Here is a 13,336-nt window from a genome sequence, read left to right on the forward strand (position 1 = left end):
TCTCCCCACCTCCTCCACTTCTCCTCACCTCCTCCACTTCTCTTCACCTTCTCCACTTCTCCTCACCTCCTCCACTTCTCACCTCCACTTCTCCCCACCTCCTCCACTTCTCCTCCACCTCCTCCACTCTCACCTCCACTTCTCACCTCCTCCACTTCACCTCCTCCACCTCCTCACCTCCTCCACTTCTCCCACCTCCTCCACTTCTCCCCACCTCCACTTCTCCCCCTCCACTCTCCCTCCTCCACTTCTCCTCACCTCCTCCACTTCTCCTCACCTCCTCCACTTCTCTTCACCTCCTCCACTTCTCCTCACCTCCTCCACTTCTCCTCACCTCCTCCACTTCTCCTCACCTCCTCCACTTCTCCTCACCTCCTCCACTTCTCCTCACCTCCTCCACTTCTCCTCTCCTCCTGCACTTCTCTTTACCTCCTCCACTTCTCCTCACCTCCTCCACTTCTCCTCCACTTCCTCCATCATCAGCTGCCACACACCACAAAATATGTAAATCTCTGTGTGAGGTGCGACGCTTCACAACACTCAGGTATCTTGTGTTGTTCCTCATAATGTGTAAAACTGTTCCACTAGACACTGACGATGACGGCGAGTAATGATGGGATCAGCGGCGGTGATATTGGCAAGAGGAGGGGGAGGTGTGGAGGGGGGATGGTATGAGAGGGAGGGGAAGGATGGTAAGAGAGGGAAGGGGGAGTAGGGGGAGGATGGCAAGAGAGGGAGGTGGAGGAGGGGTAGGATGGAAGAAGAGAAGGGGAAGTGGAAGGGGAGTCTCAGAATACACTTATTTGTTACTCTGCCTCACCTGTATGGTGCTGTGTTGGGCCCTGGATCACCTACATTTGCCCACTGTTACTTCAAGTGTGGGAAATAATTTTTTTGTAGAACTCTGAAGGTGGCTGGGAAATTAATCTTTGCAAAACTCGTAGGAATGAAATCGTGATGTAGATTTACGTTCTCTGAGAAATGAATCCCATTGTAGTTCTCGATCTGCCCCTTGGAGTTGTATTTAGTCTGCGAGAGAAAATGTTTTTTGGGTCCATTTGGAGAAATGTTTTAGGACCTGTGAGATTGAGAGTGTAAACGAGTGAATATGTGGGCGAGTTTGAGAATGAGAAAGTGAGAGTGAGTGTGATTGGGAGAGTGTAAAGAGTGAAAGTTTGGGAGTGTGCGAGTATTATTTAGCGTTGGTGTTGCTTCCTGGAGCTGCCACGATACATTCTACTTACCCGCCGAGTTTACGACACACTAAGTATGACTGTGAACTATCTAGCTGGAGAATGACCTCTCAACCTCCTGCACTCACTCTTCTCTCTTACTAGAGTAGGAACTACCCACCTACACCCTTGCTGGAGTAGAACCCACCCACCTACACCCTGGCTGGAGTAGAACCCACCCACCTACACCCTGGCTGGAGTAGAACCCACCCACCTACACCCTTGCTGGAGTAGAACACACCCACCTACACCCTGGCTGGAGTAGAACCCACCCACCTACACCCTGGCTGGAGAGACCCACCCACCTACACCCTGGCTGAGTGAGACCCACCCCACCTACACCTCTTGTAGTACCCACAACCTACACCTGGCTGGAGTAGAACCCACCCACCTACACCCCGTTGGAAGGGCCACACTCATGGAAAGTCGGGTAAAACATTTTTTTATGTGTTAGTGTAGTAATTAGTTAAACTTAGTGAAAAACAATTTCTCGGCGCTAATTACTCGAAATTGCTTAAAAAAAAAGAACTTATAATCACGGCCAGTAAACCAGAGTTCTTGACTAAGTTGAGGCATTTAGTGACTTTTATACCTAAAGAAAAAGCTGCGTCGTGTGGGTTAATAAGTTACAATCTGTACTAACTATCTTAACTCTAACCTACTCCACTTACGTAAACTCTATCGATTAGTGATATTGAAAGAGTTTATAAAAAATACACAGTTACAGAGTGGACCAAAAAAAATAATAACATGGCTGAGCTCGCATATAATATAATTTAACCATTCATATATTTCTATTGGATTTTCGCACACACAAATAGATAGATAGATAGATAGATAGATAGATAGACTATACAACTTCAAATTAAAAACATAAATAAATAAATAAATAAATAAGTGATGGCCCCGGGTATCATTATATACAAAACCTGATTAATTAAGCTTGACTGCTCTGGACGTAAATGATATTAGTTCAAGTTAATCCTGAACGAGTGCTGTTATAGCCTCTGACTCAGCTGGCATTTTGATGGTGTATAATCAGGCTAGGAAGCTACAGCGTATGTAAATGAGGGCTGGTAAATTTTTATGTAACCCCGGAGGTGATGGTGTGTGTGTGTGTGTGTGTGTGTGTGTGTTAAGGAGAATTTATTAATCTGAGTTTGTTTGTTGCGTGTATGCTTGGAAGTTTTGCTTGTGTGTGTGTGTGTGTGTGTGTGTGTGTGTGTGTGTGTGTGTGTGTGTGTGTGTGTGTGTGTGTGAGTGAGTGAGGACATGAAAGAGAATGGGAAAATTAATAGAGAGAGGAAAGAGAGGAAAGAAAGACTGGTAAAGAAAAATATAGGCTACGAAACAGAAAGTGAATGTTCTGTACCTCGCAGTTTGATACGGAGAGAGCGAATATCCTCACTATATAAGGAAGGTGGGTTAGCGTTCGTCTGGCGTAGTCGATTCCACAAGGATTTCATATCGGTGTAGAGAGGATCGTCAAGCGCTGTTCATTGCTCGTACTGGTGTTGTGTTTTATGGTACGAGGTGAAGAAGAACTTTGGTATTGCACTCAGTATAAAAATATTACAGTTGGTGGTGTCAGTATAACGTAGGCCAGTCAGTATAACACGCCAGTCAGTATAACGTGCCAGTCAGTATAACGTAGGCCAGTCAGTATAACACGCCAGTCAGTATAACGTGCCAGTCAGTATAACACACGCCAGTCAGTATAACGTGCCAGTCAGTATAACACGCCAGTCAGTATAACGTGCCAGTCAGTATAACACGCCAGTCAGTATAACGTGCCAGTCAGTATAACGTGCCAGTCAGTATAACGCGCCAGTCAGTATAACGTGCCAGTCAGTATAACGCGCCAGTCAGTATAACGTGCCAGTCAGTATAACACGCCAGTCAGTATAACGTGCCAGTCAGTATAACGCGCCAGTCAGTATAACGTGCCAGTCAGTATAACACGCCAGTCAGTATAACGTGCCAGTCAGTATAACACGCCAGTCAGTATAACGTGCCAGTCAGTATAACGTGCCAGTCAGTATAACACGCCAGTCAGTATAACACGCCAGTCAGTATAACACGCCAGTCTATAACGTGCCATCAGTATAACGTACCAGTCAGTATAACGTAGGCCAGTGAGTATAACACGCGCCAGTCAGTATAACACGCCAGTCAGTATAACGTGATCGGTATAACGTAGGCCAGTCAGTATAACACGCCAGTCAGTATAACGTGCCAGTCAGTATAACACGCCAGTCAGTATAACACGCCAGTCAGTATAACACGCCAGTCAGTATAACACGCCAGTCAGTATAACGTGCCAGTCAGTATAACACGCCAGTCAGTATAACGTGCCAGTCAGTATAACACGCCAGTCAGTATAACACGGGTGTGAGAGTCTTACGGGAGCAGCTTGGGTGACGCTCGCAGATCAGACAGCTGTGTTGTTTACATAATGCCCGAACCTCCATGATGGCGACCCCGTGTTGTGGTATAACGTTATAGTAAAGTGTTATAGTTATAGGTCTTCCCTGGACACACATCCACAACACAGTCGAGAACAAGTGTCGCCGATGCTGGTTTTATTTACACACCACAACCTGTCTGAAACGTCGCCACAACAAATGAAAATACAACATTCTCTATATTTATCTACATTACTATACGAAATAAATTACAGAATAGAAAAATACACAAAATACACAATTCATTATCCTAACAGTATATCTAGAAATTTAATTATATTTTGGGTAGAGACACTTCACCCATCGTAATATTGCTGTGGGCACAAACAGGTGAGATAAATACAGGCAGGTGAGAGAGTCAGTCACCTGTGTTGACGTGAATAAGTGAGAGAGGAAACAATTACGCATTGATCGTCGTGTTACCTCTATCGATGCCTGGCTGGTGAGGGAAACTTGATAAAAATATGGAGTTGCTCTACGCAATTAGTTAACTTTCCACCTGCATTTGTGTATTGTTAAAGAAAAAAGAGTAATTTTGTGACTGGCGGTAGACTGGGATGTAAAGCATTATTTTTTGTAGTTAAGGAGTAAACGTTTGTCTGTGTACACGTGTATCGGACGACTTGAAGATTAGTCCCCCTCCTGTTTATTTCACCTGATAATTAGACACCCTTACTATACCTGAAGGGGGTCAGGTTAGGTCAGGTTAGGTTAGGTTAGGTTATGATATATTAGACATTACAAAGAAGTTTCCTGACATAAAAATTCGGTGTTTCTTTTTTTATCAACAACTTTCCTCGTAACTATAATGAGGAACATAATCTTATTTTACGTGAAGAATTAGTGTAACTTTAACTTGTTTTTAACAGTTAACATTGTATCGTATCTTACGCGATTTATAAAAAGAACCTCCGGATATATACCTGAGTGAAGGATGATGTTATTATGACCACTAAGGAAACACGACCCAACGGCTAATTAGTCACAAAACCCACCTGTGTTGTCCTATACACCTGGGCTCACATCCCCAAATGTCGCTACAGTAAATATTACCCTTAATTGGAGGTGTGAGACTACATCTATCAGGCTCACTTAGACCACGATACAGATACAAGGTTTAGTACCCTATCATGTATTTAATTGGTGACTGGACCCCCTACCACTTAATTGAATGGTGCCTGGATCCATGCCACTTATTTGAATGGTACCTGGATACCTGTCACTTAATTGAGTGGTGCCTAAACAATCTACTACTTACATGTCTTGTGCCTGGACCCTTACCACTAACGTAATTGAATCGAAGACCTTACCACTTAACTAACTGGTGTCTGGACCCTAACAGTTACTGACAGGAGGCACGCCACTTGGCTTACGGGGTCCCAGGACACAGATTGATTATGCTCTGTGTGTGTGTGTGAGAGAGATGATTGAAGACTTGTTACATGATGTGTGTGAGTGTGTACGATGTGGGTTTGTTACCTCCTATGTATGTATGTATGTATGTACAGGTATGTATGTATGTAAAGGAACACAAATCATCGGTGGGTCTGTTGTTAATGAGACACTACACGACCACAATGCTCACTCACAGGTAGCACAGGTGAGTGGTCTCGTTGGGTCGTGTTAACTAAAGGGGAGAGATAATTAAACATTGTTAAAGGAGGAGGAGGAGACCCACCCATCCCTTGGCCAGGTACATTAATTAATAGACGCGGTGAGGAGGGAATTATTGCTGTCCTGAGGTGAATTACTGCTGTGCTGAGGTGAATTACTGCTGTGCTGAGGTGAATTATTGCTGTCCTGAGGTGAATTACTGCTGTGCTGAGGTGAATTATTGCTGTCCTGAGGTGAATTACTGCTGTGCTGAGGTGAATTACTGCTGTGCTGAGGTGAATTATTGCTGTCCTGAGGTGAATTACTGCTGTGCTGAGGTGAATTACTGCTGTCCTGAGGTGAATTACTGCTGTGCTGAGGTGAATTATTGCTGTCCTGAGGTGAATTACTGCTGTGCTGAGGTGAATTGTTGCTGTGCTGAGGTGAATTGTTGCTGTTCTGAGGTGAATTATTGCTGTCCTGAGGTGAATTATTGCCGTGCTGAGATGAATTATTGCTGTCCTGAGATGAATTATTGCTGTCCTGAGATGAATTATTGCTGTGCTGAGGTGAATTATTGCTGTGCTGAGAGGAATTATTGCTGTGCTGAGATGAATTATTGCTGTCCTGAGATGAATTATTGCTGTCCTGAGATGAATTATTGCTGTGCTGAGATGAATTATTGCTGTCCTGAGATGAATTATTGCTGTCCTGAGATGAATTATTGCTGTGCTGAGGTGAATTATTGCTGTGCTGAGGTAGGTTAGGTTAGGTGAGGTTATATTAGGTTATGTTATGTTATATTATATTCCGTTAGGTTAGATTAGGTTAGATTAGGTTAGATTAGGTTAGGTTACAATGGCGTTGAACTTGTACTGAGACTCAAGAGCATTTAGGTAAAGTTTGCGAATGTATAAAAAGAAACGCATTTTATTTCAGTACAATTTATGATAGGCACGAGAGAAGAGGTTAAAGAACTCGTAAGTGAAGGTTAAGTCAGTTATGGAGAAGTAAATATGTAAACAAAATAACTCTGCTTCTAGTTGGTTGAGATGAGGTCGTGAAGTCTACAAAGTTAGTTACGCAGAAGTAAACAAATAAAAAAAAAAGTAACTCTGCTTGTGGTTGGTGGCGATGAAACAGTGAGATCAGACCCAGCCAGTCAACCGAGCGCTGGAAACAAAAACTAAGTTGGTGTAGTAAAAGTCGAGAAGCTCTTATCGGAGGATGAGGAAGCGATGCTGTATTGTGTTGGCTTAAACGTATAGTATAGCTGAAGTATTTAAGCTAGAACGGTTGCGGGAGTCCAGTGTTGATTTTAATCCAACCCGCCCTGGTGGATTAACTGTCCTAATATGGATCAGTCTTGGTGAGTGGATAATCTGTGTTCGTGTGTGACTGTATATCCACAAGCCAAGATTAACAGGTGGAGTGAGTGAAGAGCTGATCAGTAAGGTTATACATAATGCAACTTTATATAGACACACTAAAACATGCTTGGGTATTGAGAGAGGAATGACGTTAAATTCTAAATGGTGTCCCTTGTTTGGCATACCGTCCCTGGAGCCTTGATAAAGTCGTGCATGCCTGAGTGTTAGTCTGTACGTGAGAGGGTATGTTGCTGGCTTATTCTGGGACGAGAGGAAGGGAGGGGGAAGGAAGGAAGGAGGGAGGGGGGAAGGGGGGAGGAAGGGAAGTCACTGGGAAAAGACTTTAAAGATAAAATGTTGTGTTTGGAGGGAATGGAAGGAGGGAAGTAGGGAGGGAGGGAGGTAGGGAACGTGTATTGGAGAAGTATCAATGGATAGTGAACATGATGAACAAATCCGTGGAAGTGATGTGGACTGGAGGGGAGGGGTGAAGGCGGAGGAGTTGAGAAGGGTTGATGAAAGGGAGAGACAGTAGAAGCAGGAATAAAGAGGAAAGTAGTGAAAATGGAGAGAATAAAAACTGACAAACTGTGATGGAACCAGAAGATAAACTGAGGGTATAAGATAGAGGGAAAACTGTAGTATAGTTGTAAAGTTACCTGTGTGTACCTGTGTATTTATCTAGAGTTACCTATATAATTATCGAGTTACCTGTGTGTACCTGCGAAATTATCTAAATATTTATGTATCCTGTAGTGCATTACCTGTACCCTATGTTTCTTATATGCTCCTCAGTCACCTTATTTTGGTACTTTTAATTTGCTCCTTTGTTTACATCCTGATTCCATCTTTAATACGTTTATGGTAATGACGGTGAAACACAACACAACACAACACAACACAACACAACACAACACACCACACCACGACACGACACACCACGACACGACACGACACGACACACCACGACACGCCACGCCACGCCACACCACACCACACCACACCACACCACACCACACCACACCACGCCACGCCACGCCACGCCACACCACACCACAACACACCACACCACAACACAATACAACACAACGCACCACACCACACCACACCACAACTTATCTCAAGCATATTTTTTTAATCCCTCCCACTCCCTCCTTCACCCCACACACACTCTTAAACATTTTTCCAATACTTCCCACACCGCTTTTATATCTACCCTACCAATTGTTTTTTATCCACATCTCCCTAAATACCACAAATACATTCTATCCCCTTCTGTAAGCCCACACTGTTCTCTTCCCCCTTGATACGATCTCTTTTTTGGCTACAACTTTTTCAATTAATTTCAACCAGTTACTCTCCTCGCTGGTATACTGAACAGTCTTATAGTTCTTTGACATTTTTTTTGTGGCTGTGTGTGTGTGTGTGTGTGTGTGTGTGTGTGTGTGTGTGTGTGTGTGTGTGTGTGTGTGTGTGTGTGTGTGTGTGTGTGTGTGTGTGTGTGTGTGTGTGTGTATCTCTCACATACGCAATCTTCCCTTCCATCCCAATCTTTCTTATCGTCTTGTCTCACTCACTAACTCACTCACTTTCTTTAGTATCCCATTTATTCACCCTCCTCCTTGAACCCCTCCACCCCACCCCACCACCCACCTCACCTCACCCCACCACCCCACCCCACACCACACCACCCCACCCCCCCACCCCACCCACCCCACCACACCCCACACCCCCCCCCACCCCCCACCCCACCCCACCCAACCCCAGGTCTCTTTGACAATAACACTGGTGGCATATATATATAGGAGTTTTACTGTGTGTATACACCATAAATCAGGAACCTTTACAGTGTCCATATATCTCTATACCAGAAAATAGGTGAGGTCTTTTATATGCAGGTCTCTCTCTGGGTAAGGTTGGCCAGTGTCGTGTGTCACCTAGCAGAACTATTTGTGAGACATACATTACCCAGACACTCATATATACACCAGTAGGGTCTTTCTTATATATACCTAGAAAATATAGTCTGTATTTATTTCAAGCAAGTTTGAGAATATAAACTAGAGTGCTAATAGAATACAGTACAAGATTGAACAACACGCCATTGAGAACAACCAATGGTCAGTATCTGTGGCAGGGATCTGAGTGGGGGAAAAATGCGTTACTAATTATATAAATATGTATAGAGGGTATAATATAGCTTGGGATAAATGAAGAAGGGGATAGACTCGTATAATATAGCTTGGGATAAATGAAGGAAAGGATAGACTTGTATAGAATAGCTTGTTCAGTCTTACCTTGTGGCTGTGAAGGGTTGTGGTGGTCAGGGAACTACACTAATGAATTACAAAGTGATGGTGAACCCCAATACATGCTGCTGTCTCCCGTTTTTATGTGTTGTACATGTGTGTGTGTGTGTGTGTGTGTGTGTGTGTGTGTGTGTGTGTGTGTGTGTGTGTTTGTGTGTGGTTCCAACCTGACCTTCTGCTGTTGTTGTTACGTTGTGTTATGTAAACTGTGTCGTGTTTAATCATGATAGGGTTTACATGTGCTTTATATATCGTGTTAAAACTATATATATAAGGTTCCAGTAGTTCTATAACCTACAACTATATTGGCAAAACAGTTCGAATTCCATCCTTTGAATTTTAATTGAGAAAAAGATGACATCGCTGGTGATATAATTACGCAGTCACCGTGAAGCGACTCTGTGATTAGTTAGAAAAATATAGCGTCATTTCAAGGCTCCTCAAGACGCTCGTTACCTTCAGTTCATTGGCATGCTGTAGTCGTGAGCTGTGAAGGCCTTAGTGCTGAGACTATTATAACCTTTAGATTAAGCCGCTTGCTGGAGGCGAGTTAACCATGTGGAGGAGGTTTAACTCTAACTACTTAATCTCCGAACATAACTCTACACGATACAGTATTTGGATATTTATCACTATGTCTAGATATACAATAGTAGTTTCGATTTAATTATAATATGTTTTAATATACACAAAATTCTGATATATTTTCAGTCAAAAGTAAACTCAATCCTTATTTTTAAAACTGTTTTTAGAATTAATCCTAAAATCTTTTAGGCAAAAAACTATGGTGTTTATAATTTTCAAGTATATAATTCTACGACCTTATTTTTATATATATTACGAAACACACGTATAATTCTAGGGAAAAAATATATATTTAGGGTAATATTAGTTTTAGTCTCGGGAAAAAGTAGATCCATGTTGGTGGCTGTGTTCCGCCGCCCCTGTACCCTGACCCTATCACGTACTGGGGCCTCAATCCTGGTGAGTTAGGTCAGACAGGGGCCCAGTAGGACACGAGACCATTTACCAAGTCACCCTTACGAGACCCGACTAAACCCGACATTAACTATAAGGCCACACTCTTCTACGTAGCGCTGTGAAGAAATTTAACCTCTTGAGTGCGATATTTAATCCTTTGAAGACTTAAGGGGTTAATGGCTAATATTATAACGTTAACCATACATATTCAATGGTCAATAAAGCAGTATGAATGAACCTTAGTTATGGTTTATGATGGTAAAATATTCAGAAGATATACCTCTTTACCTAGTCCATCCTATTCAATCTTATTCCATCCTAATTCATTCTATTCCATCGTCCTTCCTTCAATCTGTCATATGATACGTAACCGTGTGTTGACTTGTGACATAACTGTAGGTTGACCCTTAAATATCTAGACGTGTGTGTGTGTGGGCAGGTCGGTAGGTAGGTGTCTGACTCCCTCTCGCGTCCTTTCCTGCCAAGAGGAAAATAATAATGTTCTCTGGTCGTACACAGAAGCCGTATACAATATCAAAGAACTCTACCACAGCCTGAACTTAAAGGCAGCACTCGTGAATATCTCGTGTAAAATGGCCAGGTTTGGTTAGTGTTGTGTTAGGTTAGGTTAGTGTTAGTGTTGTGTTAGGTTAGGTTAGTGTTAGTGTTGTGTTAGGTTAGGTTAGGGTAGTGTTAGAGTGATTAGGTTAGGTTAGGTTAGGGTAGGTTACGTTAGTGTTACGGTAAATAATCTCAAAGTGAAATAAGTTGCGGGGGGGGAGGGATTCTGCCGGGTACCCAAAGACTATTTACTATGAGACACTGACGCTGGGTGAAGAGGGACTTGGAAGAACTTATATCACTACTCTTCAAGAACTACACCAATGAAGGCTAAAACGAGCGGCTGAGAAATGAGACTGAGACGGATTATCTCTCTGGGTGAAGATTTCCTCTGAGAGACGGTGAGGATGATGGAAGGAGCTGCTGCTGGAGAAATTGTGAATTGCGTCTTGGCAAGTTCTTTAGATTTTCTTTTGCGGAGGAAGGAATGTACAGGTGAGGAACGTGACCAGGTAGTTGATGAGAGAGAGAGAGAGAGAGAGAGAGAGAGAGAGAGAGAGAGAGAGAGAGGTCAGTTAGTTCACGTGCCAAGAATAAATATCATATATAAGGACAAACAGCCCAGAAATCCTTACATGGAATCAAACTCTGCATCGATGATTGAAGTCGACACGCGACATACCAAGGGGTGGGGGGAGGAGGGGGGTAGAGGGTAATGATACTAAACATCAACACAAAGTCCCCTCCTCCTCCTTCCCTGACCCCCCAAAAAAAAATCTCAATTTTTTTCCATGGGTCATATCAGTCACCCTCTGCCCTCGTGGCTTCATATTAACGAACGAACTCAATTAAGGGGTTAACGAAGTGTTATTAGAGATTAGACGATATGATGGCGTCACGTACTAACTTCTTATCGGGTGTAGTTATTTATATGGCAGTTTGATGTTATACTCAAAATTGGGACGGTGAGGGAGGGAGGGGAGGGGAAGGGAGTGGCTGAAAGGGAAGGAGGGGAGGAGGAGGAAAGGAGGGGCGAGGAGGGGAGTGAATGGAAGGAAGAGGAGGAGGGTAAGGGAGGGAATAGGAGATGGATGGATAAAAGAGGAAGGGCAGTGGATGGAAGAGGAGGGACAGGAGAGGAATGGATGGGAGAGGAAAAGTGGATGATGATGGTGACGTCATTAAATGTGATTGTCTTTACGAGTATCAGAAAGATGTCGTTCATTTGTAAGAGAGAGAGAGAGAGAGAGAGAGAGAGAGAGAGAGAGAGAGTTATGCTCCTCTGCCACACACACACACACACACACACACACACACACACACACACACCTAGACAATTGGCAGAAGAGAGGGAGGGCAGTAATAATTGAAATATTTTGACAAATAATTTCATTGGAGGCGGAGTGAGATGGAAGAGAAATGTGATTAATTATCTGGGGTCATCTGGATGTCTGTGTCTCCCCTTATTCTCCTCTCCCCTCTTTCCTCCCCTCACCCTCTTCCCCCCCTGCCCCCTCTCCCTTTTATCCCCTCACCTCTCCTCCTTCTCCCTTCCCTTTCTCCCTCACCTCCCCTTCTCCTCTTAAATTCCTTCACCCCCTAACCCTACCAGAGATATGCGTGTGTGTGTGTGTGTGTGTGTGTGTGTGTGTGTGTGTGTGTGTGTGTGTGTTTAATTAGCAAATAAGATTCAGGAAACTATCGTCCTTGTCGTTTCAATATCATCATTTCCTCATCGCTTTCCCCTTCTCGTTATCAACCTTCCTCATTATTTGTCCACCTTCCTCTCTTGTCAATATATTCTTGTGCAATTATTCCTCCCCCCTCCTTTAATCTTCTTCTTCTTCTTCTTCTTCTTCTTCTTCTTCTTCTTCTTCTTTCTCAATTATTATTTTCTCTCCTTTTCCCCACATCTCATCATCTTTATTCTCCTCGTTATCTCTGTTTCATGTTCTTCTTTCTTATTCTATATTTTCTTTTATATTTAATTCTCTCGTATTCGTCATTTCTCTTTTAGCCCCCGTTCCTATTCTTCCTTTTTCCAGCCCCATGTCCCGCTTGTCAATACCCCCCCCCCAACAAGCCCCCCCCCCCTCTCTCTCTCATACACACAGTCAGTCATTCATCTCCTCACACCGGGGCTGAGTGATAGTGTGATGAAACTTAACCTAACCTAACCTAACCAAACCTAACCTAACCAAACCTAACCTAACCAAACCTAACCTAAGCTAATAATATGATGACTTTTAGACACGTAGTGGAGTAGTGGGACCAGAGAGACGTGGCAACGGAGTCTTAATATATAAGTGATGTCATATTTATACCACCACACACAGCTCTCTTTGAGGACGATGATTTAACCCTTTGATCACGATGATTTAACCCTTTGAGGACGAGGATTTAACCCTTTGAGCACGAGGATTTAACCCTTTGAGCACGATGATTTAACCCTTTGAGCACGATGATTTAACCCTTTGAGGACGAGGATTTAACCCTTTGAGCACGATGATTTAACCCTTTGAGCACGATGATTTAACCCTTTGAGCACGATGATTTAACCCTTTGATCACGATGATTTAACCCTTTGAGGACGAGGATTTAACCCTTTGAGCACGAGGATTTAACCCTTTGATCACGAGGATTTAACCCTTTGAGCACGATGATTTAACCCTTTGAGCACGAGGATTTAACCCTTTGAGCACGAGGATTTAACCCTTTGATCACGATGATTTAACCCTTTGAGCACAATGATTTAACCCTTTGAGCACAATGATTTAACCCTTTGATCACGATGATTTAACCGTTTGAGCACAATGATTTAACCC

This window comes from Homarus americanus, unplaced genomic scaffold, assembly GCF_018991925.1.
Source record: "Homarus americanus isolate GMGI-L3 unplaced genomic scaffold, GMGI_Hamer_2.0 scaffold25827, whole genome shotgun sequence".
In the NCBI taxonomy this organism is placed as follows: Eukaryota; Metazoa; Arthropoda; class Malacostraca; order Decapoda; family Nephropidae; genus Homarus; species Homarus americanus.